This window comes from Odocoileus virginianus, chromosome 16 (genome assembly GCF_023699985.2).
Source record: "Odocoileus virginianus isolate 20LAN1187 ecotype Illinois chromosome 16, Ovbor_1.2, whole genome shotgun sequence".
Taxonomy (NCBI): domain Eukaryota; kingdom Metazoa; phylum Chordata; class Mammalia; order Artiodactyla; family Cervidae; genus Odocoileus; species Odocoileus virginianus.
This window is the reverse complement of record NC_069689.1, coordinates 56,020,000-56,038,925: the sequence shown is the minus strand read 5'-3', so window position 1 is coordinate 56,038,925 and position 18,926 is coordinate 56,020,000. Positions and strand designations below refer to the sequence as shown.

Below are 18,926 nucleotides of genomic sequence, written 5' to 3'. Positions count from 1 at the left end.
CCCTATCATCTTGGACCCAGCCTCCGTCAGTCATCACGTCTCCTGCCCAACCTCTGGAGGTATTTGATTTTGCTCTTGAGAGGCACGTGTTGCTTAAAGAAGCAGGCTGTGAGTTAGAACGTACGATCTTTTTTAAACATTTATTTTTAATTGCTTTACAATATTGTGTTGGCTTCTGCCATACATCAACATGGATCAGCCATAGTATACACATGTCCCCTTCCTCTTGAACCTCCCTCCCACCCCCAACCCCATCCGACCCCATCCCAACCCTCAAGGTCATCAAAGAGCACCAGGTTAAGCTCCCTATGTCCCTCTTATAGCAAATGCTCACTGGCTATCTATTTTACATATGGTAATACATATGTTTCCATGCTACTCTCTCCGTACATCCCACCCTATCCTTCCCCCACTGTGTCCACAAGCCTGCAGAACATGCAATCTTTGCTACACAGTGAGGTCAAGAGCCTTAGGCTTGGCAAAGATTTCATCTGTGACCACATGAGCTACAGCTTCCATCCACCAATCCTCCAGTTCCTTTCAGCCACCTCCTCTTCACTCCAGAAGGAGTCTGTGTAAAGTTCACTTGCCCACTTCCCTGGACAGGTGTGGGTCAGCATAGTCAATAAGGCCTGGCTTCAGGAGCCTCCACGGTCTCCTGTGTGGCCTGGTTATCAAGGGCTGCAGTAAGTGCTCCCAGCTTGGTAAATGTAAAGTTAGGTCTCTCCAACATACGCTGGAGAAGTTACACATGTGGCAGTAGCCATCCAGTGGGTTTTGTTCAATTGCCAAGTCATGTCTGACTCTTTGTGACCCCATGACCCGTAGCACGCCAGGGTTCCCTGTCCCTCATCATCTCCCGGAGTTTGCCCAAGTTCATGAGGATTGAATTGGTGATGCCATCCAACCATCCTGTCCTCTGTTGCCCACTTTTCTTTTTGCCTTCAGTCTTTCCTAGCATCAGGGTCTTTTCCAATGAGTCAGTTTTTCGCATAAGGTTGCTAAAGTATTGGTGCTTCTGCTTCAGCATCAGTCCTTCCAATGAATATTCAAGGATGATTTCCTTTAAGATTGACTGATTTGATCTCTTTGCTGTCCAAGGGACTCTCAAGAGTCTTCTCCTGTACCACAGTTCGAAAACATCAATTCTTTGGTGCTCAGCCTTCTTTATGGTCCAGCTCTCACACGTACATGACTACTGGAAAGACCATATTCTTGGCTATACGGACTTTTGTCAGCAAAGTGATGTCTTTGCTTTTTAATACGCTGTCTAGGTTTGTCATAGCTTTCCTACCAAGAAGAAATCATCTTCTAATTTCATGGCTGCAGTCACCATTCACAGTGATTTTAGAGCCTAATAAGATAAAAATCTGTCACTGCTTCCACCTTTTCCCCTTCTATTTTCAATGAAGTGATGGGATCTGATGAGAATTCATGATCTTAGTTTTTTTTAACACTGAGCTTTAAGCTGGCTTTTTCACTGTCTTCTTTCACCCTCATCAAGAGACTCTTTAGTTCCTCTTTGCTTTCTGCCATTAAAGTGGTATCATCTGCATATCTGAGGCTGTTGATATTTGTCCCAGCAACCCGATGGGTAGCAGACACTTTACCACCCACGGAAGTCCCTTGGTTCACTGTCACCTTGGCTTGTTCTCTGGGCCATGTGTCTGAAGCCCTAGAAGAGATGGCATGGGTGGCCATTGGATGGGTGAGTGAAGAGGAGTGGGCTGGGTGGGACCCTGCAATGGCAAAGTTTTCACAGGTCAGTGCCCAAGAGCTGCAGTAAACACTTTGTACAAGAGGCCAGGGATATTCTCCAGGGCCAGGCAGGCAGTGACATATTAAGAGAATCTAGACTCAGTACTTCCCTGGTGGTCCAGTGGCTAAGACTCTGCACTCCCAATGCAGGGGACCCAGGTTCGATTCCTAGTCAGGGAACTAGATCCCAGGTGCTGCAACAACAACAACAACAAAAAGATCCTGCATGCCACAACAAAGATCAAAGATCCCTCATGCTGCAGCTAAGACCCAGTGCAGCCAAATAAATACATTTAAAAACTAATAAAAAAGAGAATCTAGACTCTTTAGTGTCATTACCTGTTTTCCTTTCTTTCCTGCAAAATTCCAGGTGCAAAAGCATCTCTGTCCTGCCCCCCTGGGGTAAAGAATGCCTCCCAACTGGGAGCCCATGAGATGAGATGGGATGTAGATGTGGTTGTCTCAAACTGGGCTCTGCCGACTAGTGACCAGTGAGGGGGCCTGGGTGGGTCTCCGTGCTTCCTCACAAGAATGGAGTGGGTGACCCCCATCTCTCAGAGCTGCCGGCTTACACAGAGCAGGAACTTACAGGAGAGCATCTTTGCACAAGCATGAGTTACCAGCTCCCTCCCCGTGGAGAGCCACAGGTGCTGGAGGAGTCTGATACTCCGGACCACCTGGGTAGCGGGAGGAGCCCAGCTTCAAGGGAGCACATTGCCGCACACTGTTCATCTTCTGGGTCCGCACGTCCACGCAGGGACTGCCACTCAGCACCTGGCTGAATTTCACATCCCAGTCACCAAGGGTGTGGGAAATGAGAAGATCAGTCCAGACCATTAATTATTAATTACCTTTCTCTGTTTAGAGTCCTTTAAAATGGCTTGTTCTCTGCAGAACACAAAGCAATCTTCTCATACCCTACTAATGCCTTCTTTTCTCTGAGACCAGCAAGCCAGAGTCAAGTGAACAGATGAGGCATGAGAATTTATGTGAAAAGACCCAAGCTCAGGACGGTGGGGGACACACTGGTGAATGATGTGTCAAAATCAATAGACCCTATAGCCATCCTTTTATTATTCTTTTTTAAAGTATTTCTTTTAAAAAATATTTAATTATTCTTATTTTATTTATTTTTATTTTTTGGCCACACAGCATGTGGGATCTGAGTTCCCTGACCAGGGATTGAACCTGCTGCGCTAAGTCTCTCAGTCATGTCCAACTCTCTGTGACCCCAAGGACTATAACCCGCCAGGCTCCTCTGTACATGGGGATTCTCCAGGCAAGAAAACTGAAATGGGTTCCTATTTCCTACTCCAGGGGATCTTCCCAACCCAGGGATTGAACTCAGGTCTCCCACATTACAGGTGGATTCTTCACCAACTGAGCCACCAGAGAAGCCCAAATCTGCAGCCTCCTGCAACGAGAGCGTGCAGTCCCAACCACTGACCCACCAGGAAAGTGCCTCCTCTGTTTAGTCCCAATAAACCGAACCACAGGGAGGGGCCTGACAAAGGGATGGTTGACTACGAGAGGGTGGGCTTGTAGCTGTCTGCTCCCCAGGTAAGACGTGGGGCACATAGCCAGACCTACCTCTCCCAGGAGGACATGCACCATCTTAAGGGATGTCTATTTCAGGAAAAATAAGGATCATGAGGGCTTCCCAGGTGGCGCTAGTGGTAAAGAACCCACCTGTCAGTGCAGGAGACACAAGAGACCCAGGTTCGACGCCTGGGTAGGGAGGAACCCCTGGAGGAGAGCATGGCAACCCACTCTAGTATTCTTGCCTGGAGAATCCCAATGGACAGAGGAGCCTGGTGGGCTACAGTCCATGGGGTTGCAAAAAGTCAGACATGACTGAGTACACATGCACACACACATAGATTGATATGGGAGCAATAGATTGAAATAGGACTTTGGTGATAAAGAAGTAACGGTCAAAGACACAGTCATCTAAGACCTAAAAGCACAGGCTTTTTTTTCAGCCACGGCCTCCACTGTTTGTCCTTTTGTGATTTTTCCAGGGCTGGGATAGAGGAGACTGAGGCCATGTCAGCCTGGACAGCAAAGCTTTGTATACAGGCAGTGCTGACAACTGGCTGTGTCATGACTTTAGTGGAAAGCAGGAAATCATAAGATGCCTTGCGTGATGTCCATTGTGGGAGTGAATGTGTCTGTCTGGGTCTAGAAGGAGAGAGAGGACGTTTGTGCTTCTGTCCAGACAGGGTGAGCTGGGGCTTGGGGGGGGTCCATGGTTTAAATCATGGTTCAGGTGGTAAAAAATCTGCCTGCAGCGAAGGAGTCACAGGAGACACAGATTCAAAATCTGGGTCTGGACGTTCCCCTGGAGGAGGAAACGGCAACCCACAACACTTTCTAAGGAGCATTCTCAGAAATCAGAGAAATTGCTGAACAAGAAGACAGGTTTTAGAAGAATCAGAATCCACTGAGCATGTAGATCGATTAATGATAATGTCCTTGATTGCTTGGAGATGTGGCCACCGGGGAGAGGCAGGATTTTCGAAGCTGGGCTTGCTAAAGGTGCCCACATTTCTCCATTCTTTTATAGACACTGAGATGGATATTTTAATGTTTTAACTGGGGCCCAGGGACGGGAGACACATGCTTTGATCATCAGCAAACAATTCTGCCTTGTGGCTGACACCGATGGAGTCCAGGTCTCCTCCAGGGAGTTGAGTCCAGAACGTCTATTTGGCCAGTCCACTGGGCCACTGGACAGGAGCATCAGTTAATGAGAGAGGGGAGGGCTTCCCTCGTGGTCAAGTGGTTAAGAATCAGCCTCCCAATGCAGGAGACACACGTTCAATTCCTGGTCCAGGCAGATCCCACAGGCCTTAGAGCAACTAAGCCCGCCTGCCTAGAGCCTGTGCTCCACAACCAGAGAAGCCACTGCAATAAAAATCCTGCGCAATGCAACGAGGAGTAACCCCCACTCTCTACAACTGGAGAAAGCCCCCGAGCAGCAACAAAGACCCAGAACAGCCAAAAATAAATAAATAAATCTTTAAAAAATATATCAGAGCTATCTTTAAAAACAATACGAGGAGCAGCCTATTCCCAGCAGAAGGGCCATCTTGGAAAGAATATATTTTTTGGCCATTCTGTGAGGCATGCAGGATCTTAGTTCCCCAACCAGGGATCAAACCCACACCCCCTGCACTGGAAGTGTGGATTCTTAACCACTGGATCACCAGGGAATTCCCAGGAGGGCCGTCTTGGAAGCCGAGCAACTGTTGTACTGACGGAGGTCTGGATTCAGGTCCACCCATGTCCTGCTGGGGCTTGGTACAGAGGCTGTTCCTCTGTATGGGCCTCACTGCTGTGCCAGCCTGGACCACACCCTCTCCAACGGGCCAAGTTCAAACATCACTCTCTCAGATGTTGTTATGAACTTAACTGTGTCCCCTGCTCCCCTCAATTCATAGGTTCAAGACCTTAACTCCCAGGATTTCAGAATGCAACTGTATTTGGAGACGTGGGCCTTTCAAGAGGTAACAAAGATAAAAGGAAGCCACATGGGTGGACCCTAATTCAATATGACTGGCGCCTTTACAGGGCTTCCCAGGTGGCTCAGTGCTTAAGAATCTGCCTCAGTGTAGGAGACGAGGGTTTGATCCCTGAGTCAGGAAGATCCCTTGGAGTGGAAAATGGCAACCCACTCCAGTATTCTTGCCTGGGGAATCCCACGGAGAGAGGCGCCTGGCGGTCTACAGTCTATGGGGCTGCAAAGAGTCAGACACGACTAAGCACGTGCGTGCGCACACACACACACAAGGGGTCCTTATTAGAAGAGGAGATTAGGACACAGACGCAGAGGGAAGATGAAATGAAGACCCAGGGAGAAGGCAGCTGTCTTCAAACAAAGGAGAGAAGCCTCAGAAGAAACCAGCCCTGCTGACACCTGGATCCCAGACTTCTCACATCCAGCCTTGAGAAAAAATAAGTTCTTGTTGTTTAAGCCCCACCCCCAACTTGTGGTACTTTATCATGACACCCTAGGAAATTAACACTGATGTCCTGGTTGCACAAGAAATAACTGATTCAATGCAGGCAGCCCAAGGTGGGCACAGGTGACCTCCCCAAGGCACACCAGCAACACTGCATCGGTAGGATTGATAGGCTACCACCTAGAGCTGGCACTTCCGTCTTAGCAAGTCTGGGGACATGTTGAACTGCGAAGGGATAGATTTTTGTCACTGTCCCCAGGGCTTATGGGAGGGGGCCTAAGGAACGGTGAGGGGGGTGTCATCTTATTTTGTGTATGTGTGCTCAGTCACATCCGACTCCCGAGACCTTATGGACTGTAGCCCACTGGCTCCTCTGTTCACAGGATTCTCCAGGCAAGAATACTGGACTGGGTAGCCATCCCTCCTCCAGGGGATCTTCCCGACCCGGTGATCGAACCCTGTGTCTCTTACATCTCCTGCACTGGCAGGCAGATTCTTTACCACTGCGCCACCTGGGAAGCCCTGTCATCTTACTGCTGTGTCTTAAAACTCCTCAGGGTCTTTTACTTGTCTACAGTGCCCAGTGCAATACCATTTTATGAGCCAACTCCAGGCAGTCGTTGAGGATTCTGAGGCCTCATTCTGGCTGCGTGGGAAAGGATGTCATGATTGATCAGCAATGTCTGCTCCGGGCAAGCAGAGGAGGCATGACAGACGTGTCCAATCTATCTGCAGCTTCTAGAACATAAGGAGCTCAACCTGAGTCATGGAGAAGTCAGTGCAGCCAAAAAGAGCTGGCTGTGATGATGAAGACCATGCACTTCCAGGACACCTGTTGGCTGTCAATGCCAACCATTAGATGACAAATAGATGTCACCTCTGGCCAACCTGTTATGGCCACCTGAGCATGAAAATTCATGTCCACTTTCATGTTCATGGAAACAGCATCATATTTCAACTCCTGTGTCTGCCATGGACGTGGACTGCAGGAGTGACTGCTTCTTGGATCTTGCTCAGTCTGCAGGGGAACCTCAGGGTTTCTTTGTGTCACGCTGTCCCAAGGTGGAGGACAAAATGCCATTCTGAGTCTGTGGGGTTCTATAAACTGAGGCATTAGGAGTTAGATCTTTTAGAGGAAGGGTCCAAACCCTTCTGGAGCCTGGCTTCCCTCCCTGGGGCAGGCACACCACAGAGGGTGCAAGAGTGTGCCCAGAACAGAAGGTTACCTCTTCCCAGAGTGGTAACATAAGTAGGATAAAATACTGAAAAACGCTTTAAACTAGGTACTTCCTTGGTGGTCCAGTGGTTATGATTCCACCTTTCAATGTAGGGGACGTGGGTTCAATCCCTGGTCAGGGAACTAGGATCTCACATGCCAGGGGGCCAGTGAAGCCTGCAACAACTAGAGAAGCCCACACTACTGAGCCGACTAAGACCTGACACACCCAAAAATAAATCAATATTTTAAAGAAAGCTTTAATAAAAATACTTTATGCATAAAAAAATCAAAAGAATTTAAAAATATTTAAAAATTCCCAGAACGGAGTATAAACTACATGGTGGCAGTGGTTTAGTTGCTCAGTCCTATCTGACTCTTTGCAACCCCAGGGACTGTAGTCCACCAGGCTCCTCTGTCCAGGGGATGTCCCAGGCAAGAATACATACTGAACATGAAATGTGTGCCTTGAGCCCAGTTGTTTACTGAGACTTAGGGGCACATTCCCTCTTCTGTCACTGGGCTAGCAGGCAGGCAGGACATGACTAAAGAGGGCAGGCGGCAGGCACAGCGAAGGATGCTTGTTTGGCTGGGTGCCCCTTCAATGCTACAGGAGGGGCCTCTTAGATGGCTGGGGCAGGCTGGGGATGCTGGGATCAGGGATCCCACCCTAACCTCTTCCCAGCTAGGATGCTGTCCCTCTATGTTCCCCTTGAAATACGTGTTAAAGGGGGCTCCATCTGGAGGGCTTGAAGCATCATCATCCTTGGAGGGACCACCTTCAGCAATGGCTAGCACAGGGGCATGTGTTCAAGAACACACATAGGAGAGACTTCCCTGGTGGTCGAGTGATTAGGACTCTGTGCTTCCACTGAAGGGGGTGTGGGTTCCATTCCTGGTTGGGGAACTTAGATCCTACATGCTGTACACTGAGGCCAAAAAATAAGGGAAAAAAAACTTTTAAAAGAGAACACACAGGAAATCCACGGAGCACTGAAGTCCATGGTGAAGCTAGAAGCAGACTCTGGAAGGGGAGGTCCACAAGGACCTCCTTTGTAACTTCATTTGTAAGCACCTACTATGTGTTAGAGAAGCTTCCCTGATGGCTCAGTGGTGAAAGAAGCCACCTGCAATGCAGCAGACGCATATCCTAGCTGGTGCAGTAGTAAAGAATCTGCCTGCCAATGCAGGAAATGTCAGAGACACAGGTTTGATCCCTGGGTTGGGAAGATCCCCTGGAGGAGAAAACGGCAACCCACTCCAGTATTCTTGCCTGGGAAATCCCATGGACAGAGGAGCCTGGTGGGTTACAGTCCATGGGCTCGCCAAGGGCCAACAGTTGGACATGAATGAGTGACTGAGCACGCACCATGTATTAGGCTCTTTCAGATATATCACCAAATATGATTTCCACAACAACCCAGCAAAGAAGGCGAGAGCTTCCTAAGTTTGAAACAGGGAAAGAGTCTCAGAAGGAGCTAGACGATTTCCTGGAGTAATAATTGACTGTAGCAGAGACTGGTTATAGAGGGACCACTTCCCATGCTCAAATGTGAATGACCTCATTTAACTTCATCCTCACAATGTGGAACTGGTCATCAGAGATCAGAGTTAAGTGCAGCTATATATATATATATATATATTTTTTTTTTGAGTGCTGACTCTACATCAGGAGTGATTTCCTTTTGGCAACTTCATATGATAGGTGAGAAGAACATAAGTTTCAAAATCAAATGATCTCGGTTTGGAAGACCAGCTCTCCTACCCTGAATTAACCTTGAGTAATTCAAGTTGCTTCTCTGATCTTAAGTTTCCTCATCAGGACAATTATCATCTGTCACCCCGGGAATTAAATGACAGCACATAGAAAATGCTTAGCATACAGTAAGTGCCCAATAAATGGAACTGACTTTCAGGTATGGCTTCTCCTGGGGTTTTATGAATGTGAGAACGGAAGCTCAAAAAGGCATCTCGATGAAATTAAGGTCATCTGACCAGAGGCAGAGCAGGGACTAAATGCTGATCTATCAGATGCAGGCCTCCGGGCTCCTTCTCCCGTGTGGACACAAGATAATTGATTTTCACAGGACTGCTCCTCAATCATCAAGAACAATCAAGCTTTCTGATCGTAAGAAGCACAGAATGCACTTGAGGAATATTTCCTTCCCAAACAAGTGAAATAGTTGAAAATGTTGCCACATTTGATGTTTTGATGTGAACTTCAGTTATCTAAAAAATTCACTGACATGGACCAATTCCAGAGCCTCTGATGCCAAAATTCAGAACCTTTCCGGTCTTTCTCCACATCAGGAGTTATTATAGCATTAGCCTCAGAGTCTTGGAACCTTGCCAATTTTATAAACACTGTTCTTTCTGTTGTGGCTGGACAGGATAATTTAGGGACATTTTCCTTGATACCATTTCATTTTCCTCTTACATCGTAGAAATACTGTCGAATCTAAATGACACTACACAAACCACCTTGGACTGCTGCTTTTGAGTCTGTGCTGTGATGGTGTGGCCTGGTAGTGTAAATATTTGTTGAAGAAAGATTAACTAGCAGGGCATTATATTCGGAATGGCTGCCTTTTTCATTAACCCTGTAAGGAAATACACTGGAGTGATAGCTAGTCCTCTAAATCACAACTTTCAAGCAGTTAATAGAACATTTCTTTTCAGGCTAATTCAGGTTGGTATTGCTTTTAAAACCCTTTATTTTACCATAACCTTGTCTATCTAAAATGTACATCTTAACGATCTAATGGCTGGAAATTTGCAGTAAATTTCCAAACATATTTGGGTGCAGAGATACATTATACTTCAGGCATTCGTTACTTGAATGGCGTTCAGAAATATTAAACACAACTGAAAAAAAAGTGACTGGGAAATTAATCACTTGGAATAAGAATATATTAAAGATTATGCAGCATCAACTGACAGCTTACTCACAATCTCTCTTTTGGATAAATGTGAAGTCATAGCTTCCAGAATAGATTTCCAGGGTAAGTTTGCACTTGACAATTTTCCTTCTCGTGTGTCCTCAAAGCTTCTACATGTCTTAGGTTGACCCATCCCTGAAAATGTAGCTGTAATCCAAATCCAGTTTGTAAATCACATCAAAGGCCTTGGATGTTGGACTTTCTGATGTCCTAAATCCACTGTGCAGGTTTGCAGAGACCACAGATCAGATCATTACAGTTACATTACATTACATTACAATCCATCTCAAGTGGTGGATTAAGGAGAAGGAGGCAAAGGACAGGAGACTCAAGGCATCCAACCCCTAATTGCCTGAATCCATGCTTTATGCAAAGGAGTAAGATTGCATCCTAGACACTGATTTTCTGACTGGAATCTGGTGAAGCTCAGGTAAACCCCCATGGTGATTAAGAAGAGCTGCAAGTTGATGCAGAAGTGGACTAACATGAAAACAGACCGGAGACCCTGCCTGGGACTTCATTTCTGGATCCAAAGCCACACGGTGACCTTATTGAGCATCTAGTGAGAAGGTGGATCACCTTGGTCTTTCCTGACGGTTTTCCTTTCCAGAACTTTCCTTATGGGCCAAGAGACGATTATAAAATTCAGCTCCTTAATGCGTTCTGCCCCCCACCCCCTCAAATCACCCAGACACATTCTCCACTTCTACACTGATGTGGGGAAAAAATATCTGAAACGCTGTATGAGGCTGTAGATGAGGACAAAATCAGAGGGAGCCTTGACATTTTAGACAGGCTGTCGCCAACAGAACTTTCCCCAGAAAGTTACATCAAATGTGACCTTCATCAGCTACACTGAGAAGGATCTGTTCCAGGTTACTGTCAGCCACAAGAAGGGACTGAGTTTTAGGCAATGAACTTGAGGAGAACAAATTTCCAACTTTGATTCAGTTTCAACTCAGACTCCCTATAAACCCCTCCCTGGAGAGGCGCCGAGGACCCCAAAGGGAGACGGTACAGCTCGAGGGAGTGACGGTGCTCGGAACACAGCCCAGCGCTCTTCCAGGATTTAGAGACCCGAGCCCCGCAGCCGAACACGGACTGCTGCAACGCAGAGCCGGCGCGGCTCCCACTCCGGCCGCCCCAAGCTGCTGCTACCTGCCGGCGACGGGCCGGCCTCCCCTGACCATCCAGGCGCACCCAGGGCGCCGTGCCACCGGGAGGGGTCCCGGCCCAGAGTGGCCGTGCGGGTCTCCTCGAGGCGGCGGATCTCCTCTAGCAGATCCTCCGCGCGCGGCCAGCCGGCTGGCTCCGCGGCCGGAGACCACCCCTCTTCCCCCAGTGCCCCGCGCGACGCCCCGGTCCCCCGACCGCGCTGCGCCCCGGCCCCGCAGGGACCCGGTGTGCGCCCGCAGTGCTCACCTGGCGAGGCAGTCCAGTGCGCTCGCTGCGGCGCGTGCTGGCCGGTGCCGCGGGGCGCGGGGCACGGGGCGCGGGGGACGCTGCCCAGGCCGGACTGGGCGGGCTGCGGCTGAGTCAGCGCCCCGGCGGCGCGGGCGAGCCCCGGCCAGCCGCCGAGAGGGGGCTCTGAGCGGAGCGGCAGCCGTCCTGGCATTTTAAAGGCGAGGCAGCTGGATGCTGTTCAAGCGGAAACGCAGGGAGAAACTTCAGCCCCCGGAGCAGAGCAGAGCGTGGGCCGAGCGGAGGGGGCCCGGGAGCCCCTTGCCGGCGCACACACCAGCCGGGGCTTGTCTGATACGCTCTTCCCAAGCTCTCCCTTCAGATTTTTCCTTTATGGGAAAGCGAACACCTCTCTCGGGACATCCTCCTTCCTGCATTATGCTTTTTAGTGAGACCAACATTTGCATCCAAGTTAGAAGCAAGACCAGGAGGCCAGCTGGAAAGTCTGGTGAATGCAATTAGACAAGAAAAGGAAATGGGGGTTAAAACACTGAAGTTGTGCATTTGTAAACAAGCCAGAAATGGGAGGGGGAGCTTTTCAAATATTGGGAGGTAGGAGAAAAACAGTGACTATATGCAGCAGAAGTGATTGTCTAACTGAAAAATCTGAAGATTCAATGAAATAGAAGCCTTTTCCAAGGAACTGGACGATTACAAAGTAAAGATACCAAATTAAGTCTTCTGCATTTACTAACCAGTTGGAAATGCCTGTGGGGGGGGGGGGGGCGGCGGATCCCATTTTTACTACTAACAAAATCGTAAAAAGCTAGGAGTATAAATTTACCAGGCAATATCCTCTACTTGGTAAATTTATATTCTTAACTTTTTATGGTTTTGCTAGTAGTAAGGATGGGATTTTTTTCCCACTGACATTTCTAACTGGTTCGTATTGATAAATGCACAAGAATGTCTTTTGCTTGGGCTTCCCAGGTGGTGCAGTGGTAAAGAATCGGCCTGCTAATGCAGGAAAAACGCGTTAGATCCTTGGGTAGAGGCGATCCCCTGGAGGAGGACATGGCAATTTACTCCAGTATTCTTGCCTGAAAAATCCCATGGACAGAGAGCTCGGCGAGCTACAGTGCATGGGGTTGAAAAGAGACACAACTGAGCAACTGAGCGCGCGTACTTGCACGCGAGCGCGCACACACACACACACACACATCCACATCTTTTACTTTGTTAAAAACTACTGCTGTCTACTGGGGCACCACGGAAGACTGGAATCTCTTAAGAGCAGTGCTTACTCTGGGATGAAAAGAGGCAAACATTGTAATCTTGTCAAATTCTCTTTACTTTAAATTCAATACAGTCATCATCAAATTCCAAGTAGAATCTTTTTCACTTGACTTAATGATTCTAGGTCTCCTGTAGAAGTGTAATGACAGAACAGTCAACAAAATGTTGATAAGGAAGAATGTAAGAGAAACTAGGCCTGTTGGATGTTAAAATGAAAGAATGCATAAGTAAATAAATAAAATGCTGCATTGACTGAAGCCTTACCACTTAAGGAAGTGCTTTACATGTATTAATGCAATTTGATGCTCACAACATACCTGTGATGCAGTTACTAATATTGCTGCCATTTCAAGATAAGAAAATGCAGGCTCTGTAGGATAAACAGAATCACACAGCTAGAAGTGCGGGATTATGGATGTGAGGCAGACACCCTGCTTCCATAACCTATGCATCTGTGTTTAAGCCTCCGTCACACTACACTGCCTTTATCACAAAGCAACGGTAATTAAAACAGCATGTTACTGCCCTAGAGATGACTGTTCAGTAGAGCAGGTCGAAGAGCCTAAATTTAGTACATGGGAAACTGTGGTGTTAAAAGGTGGCGCTTCAAGTTGCTAGATAGAGACATTTTCCCAAAAATGATATTGGATTAGTGGAAGCTGATTTCCTACCTAATTCCCTAGCCCTAAATAAATTCCAAATCCATCAAATACTAAGTGTGAAAAAGTGAAGCCAAAAAATGATTAGATGACTATATAGGTGAATATTTGTTGTAAACCTGGGATTGTGAAGTTCTTTCTAAATATATCATGAAAACATAAAAGACTGATAGGTGTGATTTATTAAAAATCCAAATGTCTTTGTTAAAAAATGCACCATAAAATGAGTTAAAAAGTAAATGACAGAGAAATTCCCTGGTGGTCCAGTGATTAAGACTCCATGCTTCAGGAGCCACAGGTTTGATTCCTGGTTGGGGAACAAGATCCCACATGCCACATGGCATAGCCAAACTAAAATAATAATAATAATATCATCAAAAATAACAAATTATAAAAATGTAAACCACCTAGCAGGGTGTCACTGAATGGGCTCAGTCCTCTTGTTGACCTTTCAAAAATGATATTTGCTCAACTGCCCCTACTCACCGTCTACTGGGAGCAAATCAGTGGCATTCCTTGTAAAAGGATGTCCAGTTTCTGCTGAGTTTTTAACTCAGAGGTCGCCATCAACAAAATTAGTTAAGTGTCACTCACTTGCACCTAATTCACCAAGCTGAATCAGGTTCACCAAGCTGTGTGTCATTCTAAACTTCAAAAATTACTAAGCAAAAGAATATAGAGAAGCTAGATAATCTAGTCATTATAAACCAATATTGAATAATATGGAAAAATGCTTCTAGTTTAATATTAAATGATAAAATGCAGCATATAAGCTGTATATCTTACAATCTTAATTTTAGTTTTATTAAAATATACAGTATATGCTTATGCAGATAATTCATAGAAAAAAATACTGTAAGAAACCAAAGCACATCTCTCACAGGTCATTTTTTTGACAATTTTGCCTGAAATTCCACGTTTTCTACAATGGATAAGTGATGCCTCCTGACAACCTCTTCCAGTGCTGGTGTTATTCTGACCTCTAGTAGCCTCTGGTTCTCACTTTCTGACTCAGGAACTGCTAATCTGAAGTGTAATCATAGTCTCCAAAAGCCTGAGGATGGATCTGCTGTCAGGCTGACTGACCATTGTCAATCTAAGTCCTAACAGTTTGTGTTTTCCCTGCAGCCCCAGTTTTGTATTTCCTTTGGTAATCAAGAGAATGACAACAGGGACATCACTTGGTGGCTCTTTGAGTGCTAGAGTCGGCTTGCATGGAAGCCTGCATTCTTTGGAGAGACTACAAGTAGGATCACCTCCTGGTGGCTCAAATGGGAAAGCATCTGCCTACAATGCGGGAGACCCAGGTTTGATCCCTGGGTGTGGAAGATCCCCTGGAGAAGAAAATGGCAACTCACTCCAGTGTTCTTGCCTGGAGAATCCCCATGGACAGAGGAACCTGATGGGCTATAGTCCATGGGGTCACAAAGAGTCAGACATGACTGATCAACTAAAACTTTCACAAGTAGGGTGGCACCAACCTTCTCCTGCATACTCTGCTCTTCCCTGCTTGGAGATGTCATCACTGGCATCAGTTTGTCCCCCCGACCCCCAGTGATGCCATTGAAAGCCTAGGGTCTGTTCCCTGGGTGCCTAGTAATTCACAGGTATCAATGCATTGTCTGCAGCAGGTGACAAGCACTATGGCCTCATCAAGAAGCAGGCATGTAGCATCCTGGCTCCCAGTTCCTGCCAGTGGCCCAGGGATCCTTTTACTTCAGTGGTGGGATTTGTTAAGCAGACAGTTGGAAAATATTTCCAAAGTCTCTGACTCTAACCCAGCGTGGGATGGATTATGGCTGAAAGCAGTAGGTTTTCCATCTGAGGAGATGCTCAGCAAGACAGTGGAGTGAAGTGGTATCCTAGGGGCTAGTACAAGCCTACACTAGCTTGCAAGAGCCAATTTTAAATTTTTGGAAAATTTCAAGGCAGTGTGTAAGCCATTGGTGGCTTGAAATCACCTGTAACATTGTTAGCGGTCTTCCCTGGTGGCTCAGTGGTAAAGAATCTGCCTGCCAATGCAGAAGATGCATGTTTGATCCCTGGGTTGGCACGATCTCCTGGGAGAGAAAATGGAAACCCACTCCAGGATTCTCGCCTGGAGAAGCCCATGGGCAGAGGAGCCTGGTGGGCTACAGTCCTTGGGGTCGAAAAAGAGTCGGACTGAGCAAATCAACAACATCATCCACCGGAGGATGGCCACTGCCTGGAGGGCTCCCTAGGACAAGGGCTTGGGGCTGGGGAGTGTGTACTGGTTGGTCTCCAAGGCTCCTTCTCTACCCAAGGTTCCTAAATGCCCCAGGCCAGGGCAAGGCAGCCTGCCATCTGTGGCTGGCTGCTTGCGGGTGTCAGTCGACTGAAGTCTTCTCCTGAGTCCCACAGAGGGAGCATAGCCATAGAAACCAGCTCTGCTGTTGGTGAGGAGGTTCAGAAGACAGACTCCTCTCTGCCTCCAATCCTCAAGTCATTTTCCATGCGTTTTCTTACTCTCCACTTAGTAGTTCTGGTTCTATCTACAGAATACATTCAGAATTTGACCAACCCTCCAAGCAGCGGTCTGAGCCACCCTCCATAAAAACCTAGCACTGCTGGGACTTCCCTGGTGGTCCTGTGAAGAGTCCAACTTTCAATATTGGGGACATGGGTTCAATCCCCGGTGGGGGAACTAAGGTCCTACATTCTGTGGGGCAACTACTGAGCCTTCAGGCCTCAACTAAAGAGAAGCCCACGCCACAGTGAAAGATCACTTATGCCCCAACTAAGACTCAATGCAGCCAAAAATAAAAAAAATATTTTAAAGATAAATAAAACAAAAGGTATCTTTGAAACAAATGAACAGGGACTTCGCTGGTGGTCCAGTTGTTAAGACTGTGTTCCCAATGCAGGGGGCCTGGATTCAATCCCTGATCAGGGAACTAGATCCCACAGGCTGCAACTAAGACCCAGTGCTGCAAAACAAAAAAATGAATAGATGAAAAACCTTCCACTGCTTTGCAAAAATCTTCATGGATTTTCCGTTTCCCTCAGCATACTAGTCAAAGTCTTTTGATGTAGGAGATCCCTCTGGTCCTTCTCTACCCTCCCCTCCAGCCCCTTCCACCCTTGCTCCAGCTTCTCCAGCATGAGAGTCAGTAAGCTCTTCTTCTGCATCCTCAGATCCTTCCTGCCCCAGGGGCCTCTGCACTTCCTGCTCCCTCTTATCAGGACCTTTCTGTCATCAGAGATCTACAAGAATAACTCCTTCTCTCTTTCCTTTGCTCAAAGGTCAGATAACTCCTGTGACCACCGTATGCAAAATAGGAGCTCTCCACTGTCTCCCCTACCTTGCTTTGTTTATTTGTAGCATTTATCCTTGATGTCCATGCTCAGCCTCCTCTGACTCTTTCCCACCCCATGGACTATAGCCCCCCAGGCTCCTCTGTCTGTGAGATTCCCCAGGTAAGAATACTGGAGTGGGTTACCATTGCCTGTTCCAGGGGATCTTCCCTACTCAGGGATTGAACCCTTGTTTCCTGCATTGGCAGGCAGATTCTTTACCACTAGCACCACCGGGGAAGCCCTGCTGTACTTACTTGTATATTTGTTTGTGGTCTGTCTCTTCAGTTGCGTGCATTTTCACACGGGCAGGACACTGTTTTCTTAGGTTCTGTGTCTTTTGCGATGGGCCTGAGTTGAGGACATGGATGCTCAGGTGGGGTACCTGGTGTGGAGGTGAGCCTGTTGCCTTGGTGAGGATGGGGGAGCCCCTGCCTCCCATGCTGGGTGTTAGGCACTGGTGGAGGGTCTGCCTGTGAAAGTTCAGCTGTGAGCTTCTCCGGGTCTGGCCATGTCATGGTCCAGAGGAAGGCTGCTTGCCTCATAGACCTGAGAAGAGGAGACCTAAAGACCCCCAGGAAAGACCAGAGGGGTCACTTCAGGAGAAACTTGGAAAGGGCTCCCGGGCAGGATTCTGCAAGTGACCTGGAACCAGCCCTTTGCTCTCTCTGGTCGCCCTTTCTCCACTGGACTAGAACACCCTTAACTTCAGCTCTGGCGTTCCGTTCCTGGATGGGTGGAGGAAGTGGCTTTTGAGGGAAAGATTTGGAAAATCCGCAGCTGCTGGCTGTTGTTTGAATCCTGGTAGTGTTTCTGTCTGTGTTCTGGGCTCTCTGCCGCTGCGGCTGAGGCTTGTCTCTAGGGTCAGCTCCCCCGCCCTCTCCCCGAACCCTGGGCTTCAGGGCCAGGAGCTTCAGGCTGATTCATGCTCTCAGTGAGCTGGAAGGGCAGTGGGCAGCAGGTTTTGGTGCCAGCCCGTCTCTCCTCTTGGCATTTTCGGAGGGCTGATGGATGACCCAGTCCTTAATGAAGAGGCTCCAGAGAAGGAGATGGTGGTCCTGTCAGCCAGACCAGCTCAAGGCATGCGGGGTCTTTTCTCACACAAAATCTGTGCAGGCAGGGCAGAGGAGGCAGGAAGTCAGAGCTAGTTGGCAGATGAGGAAATGGAGAGTATAGAGAGGTTAAGTACTTGGTCCAAAGTACTGAGACTTCAGTCTCAACTCCCAGAACTAGGCTGTCTCTTTTGAGTCTTCATCTGAGGCAATTTCTGCCACATTCAAACACCTGACCTGCCAGTGTCACGTTCATCCTCTTGAAGTTTACATTGCAAATGTGTGGCCACGTGGCACCAGACCTCCTGGTCTACCAGCTCCCTAGGTTCTGCCAAGTCAAGAACTCAGGGTGTTTAGCTTGAAGGGGAAGACTCAAGGGTGTTGATGCTCAGCATCACTCGGGGCCTGAAACGCAGAGAAGGGAGCAAAGTTTGGAGGAAGTGCAGGAGGGAGGTGTCAGGCCAGCCCGTGGCACTGTTCCTCGTTCCCACAGTCCCCCAAAGAGGGACATGCTGCTCTTCTATAGTCTGACTTCTTCATTCTTTGCTTTGGATTGGAGGAAAGTCACAGAAAGAAGCTGACATTGCAATAGACGTGTGTCTTGGCTGAGCAATGAGATCCTTAGTAGTAGCAGTTTAGTTGCTGTGTAGTGTCCGAGTCTTTGGGACCTCATGGACTGTAGCCCACCAGGCTTCTCTGTCCATGGGATTTCCCAGGCAAGAATACTGCAGTGGGTTTCTATTTCCTCCTCCAGGGGATCTTCCTGACCCAGGGATTGAACCCAGGTCTCCTGAATTACAGGCAGATTCTTTACTGTCCGACCCGCCAGGGAAACCCCAATGAGACCCTTAAGGATGAACAACTGCTGCATGCCTTCCCCTTGAAAGGTAGGGAGAAATCAAGGAGATGCTGCAGGCTTCTCTTCCTCTGGAGCTTAGCAAGGCTCTAAAGGATAAGAAGACCTTTGTAGCCAACTTGGAATTTTAGGGAGCCCCAACTTTTCTCTGTGGTTATCTTCCTGGTGAGGCAGAGAAAAAATAAATCTTAAAAAAGAAATAGGCACATAGTAGAGAACAAACATATGGCTACCCAAAGAGGAAAGGGTGGTGGGAGGAATTGGGAGATTGGGATTGACATATATACACTATTATGTATAAAATAGATAACTACTGTATAGTAGTGTTATTGTCACTCTGCTTATTTAACTTATATGCAGAGTATATCATGAGAAGCGCTGGGCTGGATGAAGCATAAGCTGGAATCAAGATTGCCGGGAGAAATATCAATAACTTCAGACATGCAGATGACACCACCCTTATGGCAGA

At 47.7% G+C, this 18,926-nt stretch overlaps 1 protein-coding gene and 1 non-coding gene across 3 annotated transcripts in view; one reads left to right on the top strand and one right to left on the bottom strand.

Moving 5' to 3' along the window:
• CTXND1 (cortexin domain containing 1) overlaps window positions 1–11,466 on the bottom strand; it is a 47,229-nt gene extending 35,763 nt beyond the window's left edge. The window contains exon 1 of one of the 2 annotated variants that reach the window (XM_070478246.1): window positions 11,301–11,466. The gene's annotated coding sequence lies outside the window, so the exon portion shown is untranslated. The remainder of the gene's footprint in view (window positions 1–11,300) is intronic. The other variant, XM_070478244.1, reaches the window with a different exon arrangement.
• Window positions 1,866–1,938, top strand: TRNAG-CCC (transfer RNA glycine (anticodon CCC)). The gene has a single exon. It is a non-coding gene; the product is annotated as a tRNA-Gly (tRNA).
• Window positions 11,467–18,926: the final 7,460 nt, after the last annotated feature.